This window comes from Ananas comosus, unplaced genomic scaffold, assembly GCF_001540865.1.
Source record: "Ananas comosus cultivar F153 unplaced genomic scaffold, ASM154086v1, whole genome shotgun sequence".
NCBI classification, from domain to species: domain Eukaryota; kingdom Viridiplantae; phylum Streptophyta; class Magnoliopsida; order Poales; family Bromeliaceae; genus Ananas; species Ananas comosus.
Window position 1 is genome coordinate 26,727 of NW_017890893.1, and position 3,609 is coordinate 30,335.

Sequence of the window (3,609 nt, forward strand, 5' to 3'; positions counted from 1 at the left end):
ACATGGCGGTGGCAGTGGAGGATTTAGGGTTAGGGTTAGGGTTTGGAGTGGGGACGAGGGATCGAGAGGGAACGAAAAACCCTAGCAGGGAAAGTCCATGGGGGAGAGTGGAGACGATAATATATGGAGGCGTGTTGCTAAAGCCCAATTAACCCTTTTGGTGAGTCAAAGGCCCAAAGCTAAAGCCCATACATTTTTTCTTTTTTAAAACAATAAAACTTTATTGGGCTTAAAATATATATAGAAGCAACAAAAAAAGCAAAAAAATAATAATAATAATATTTTCTGAAGTTCAAAATTAAAAGTCTAGTTGTTGAGTTGTTTTACATTTTTAGCTAATTTTTTTTAAAAAAAATAAAATCGATAGCATCTTTAAAAATTTAGTTTTACTGTATGTTCTTTTACATTTTTTTAATTTAATTTTTGAAAAATTATTTTCGACGTTGAGAGTATTGATACATCTGTGCACGGAACTTTTTTTGTTCATCATTAATGCATTGTTTTTATTTTTTTATTTGCAACCATTTAACTTTTTAATATAAAAACTTGAAACTAATTAAGCCACAATCAAATTGATGGAAACACAGGTGAAGGCATGGTGTAGAAATGTGTAGACATAAATCATATGGTAAGATCAAAATTTTTGAAGATTGAGTAGTTATTTCAAACGATCTAAAATTCAGGTTTGTTTCATATGTTTTCACCTGGTTTGTTTCATATGTTTTCACCATTTTATTTTTACTTATTTTAGTTTATTTATTTATTAAAAAAAAAGGTTAATTTCATACAGATTCCTATAAATATAGTGAATTACAAATATATTCCTGCAAAATTCAAATTTCACATATTATCCCTATAAAGTCTTAGGGCGTGTTTGGTTCCAAGTCGGAATCGGAATCGGAATCGGAATCGTAATCAAAATAAGCTGGAATCGGAATCGGAATGACTCATTACCTATAATTCTGTTTGGTTCATCACCTGAATTGGAATCAGAATAAATTATTCCTATTGTCTATATGAAAAACGTAATCAAATTAATATACTAACATTATCTTTATAATATATTAATGTAAATTCAAATTAAAAATTAAATATTAAAAGTTTACATCAAAATTTTGAAATAATGTCCAAATTTTAAATCTATTGTTTAAAAAAAATTAAACTTTGAAGTTGAGTGGATAATTCAAAATGTGAAACTAAATTTTGATTTATTCAAATTCAAACTAAAATTACAATTTAAATTTTAATTTGAATTCATAAATTTAATTTAAATTTGAAATAAAATTTGAATAAAACTTTATATAAATTAAAATTTAATTTAAATTCAAATTCATAAGTTAGATTCGAAATACTTGATTAAATTTTAATTTTTTAATTTAAGTTTAAATTAAAATTTAAAATTATATATTTAATTTTAAAATTTTAACTCATATTTTAATTAAAAAAGTTGAAAAAATAAATTTAATCCGAATAAATATCCATTCTGTCCGGATTCAACTTTCAATCCGACTTCTTAGGCCGGATTGAAAAAAGAGGTTATTGGGAGATTCACGTTCCACTCGGGAATCGGAATCAGAATAGGACTCCCGCGTACCAAACACCTACAAACGGATTCGCCCATTCCGATTCCGATTCCACGGTGTAAAAGAAGCGAACCAAACACGCCCTTAATGTTTTCAAATATAGTCCTGTTATTTTAACCCTAGTTAGTTAATGAGCGAACCAAACACGTCCTTAATGTTTTCAAATATAGTCCTGTTATTTTAACCCTAGTTAGTTAATGAGCGAACCAAACACGTCCTTAATGTTTTCAAATATAGTCCTGTTATTTTAACCCTAGTTAGTTAATGAGATGAATTGATCTTTTTATCCTTATTTAATTAAGTATTGTGACTTTTGGAAGGACATATTTGTGATGGCAAAAAAGTCATTTCACGTATAAAATAAACAGTGCTTTAACGGTAACAAATCGGAGGAATATATTTGAAAATACTATGACTTTTGTAGGGTAATATATGAAAGTTGAAACTTGTGGAGATATATTTGCAATTTGCTATATTTGTAGGGACCTGTATGAAATTAACCCTTAAAAAAAAAACATGGCCAATTTGCATAAAAATTCATAAATTTTGAGCTTTTGCAAAACTGGGCCGCCTTTTTCGATTTTACAGATTCAGTCCGAATTTTCAGCAAACTGACAAAAATATCCTTATTACTTTTTCTCTCTCATCCTTTCTCTCTCCTTTTTTTTTTCTCTAGTTAATTTTTTTTTTCTCTCGCCGAAAAAGGCAATAGAGGCACAAGCGGAGGCGGAAACGGCCCGTCTCGTCTCTCACCCTCATGCCCTCGCCCTTGCACGCGCCCGTACCCTAGCCCGCGCCCGTGCCTGCGCACCCCCCACCTTCCTCACCTCCGACTTTGCTGAGACCGCATCCCTACCTTCCTCACCTCCGACTTTGCTGAGACCGTATCGCATCTCTTTTTTTTTTCCCTCTCCGCCATTCCTTCACCGTCTCCAACAACAATGCGTTTCTTGCCCTCTCTCGCCTTTCCCCGCCCTTCTCGTCCTCTCCCTTTCCCTCCTCCTTCCCCGTCTCCAACGACGACGCATATTCACCGACGCCGTGGAGGTCGCTGCGACACCGCAGCATCGGAGCGAGGGATCCTTAGCGGTATCGTCGCTGGCGCCGCGGTCGCAGGCAGAGAGGGATGATTAAAAAAAAAAAAAAAAGAAGAAGAAAAAATAAAGACAAAGAATTATAGGAAAAAAAAAAGATGAAGATGAAATTACGCCGTTAAAATAAAATTGCACTATTTTAAAAGAACGTTGTGCTATTACGGATATAAGTTGCATTATTTAAGATGTAAATTGCATCCTTTAAGATGAAAATTATACTCTTTAAAAAAAAAAAATTACTTTTTGAAAGATATTTATACTATTTATCCTCTTATACAGTAATCCTGGCAGGATTACCTGTAATCCTGGCAGGATTACCTGTAATCCTGCTAGGATAACTCAAACCAAATGCACTGATTCGAGTTATCCTGGCAGGATTACAGGCAATCCTGCCAGGATAACTGTGTTTGGTTAATCCACTATGTAATCTAGTCGTTAATGTAGCATTACAAATCGAGCAGAATTACATCGAAAATATTAACAGAAGGGGGGTCGTGTATATTGCATTACTGAAATCCGTTAATACTACATATTATATAAAATGACAATTTTATCCTCCAACAACTCCAAACCCAATTAACAGCATTGTTTTCATCTCTCTCTCACGCCCTCCCCGCTCTCTCTCGCACACCGCTCTCTCTTGCTCTCTCTCTCTCGCGCGCGCACGCACACCTATCATCTTCTATTGTATCGTCCTCCCACATCACGATCTCCTTCCCTCCATTTGCCATTTCCGCATACATTTTTAATCACTTCTTCATTATGTATAATGATATTATATAAATTGCATTACTTAAGATGTAAATTACTTTTTTTAAGATGAAAATTACACTCTTTAAATAAAAATTATACTCTTTGAGAGATATTTATACTATTTATCCTCTTATTGTACTTTTTGAGAAGTAAACTGCATCTTTATTGGACAAAATTAT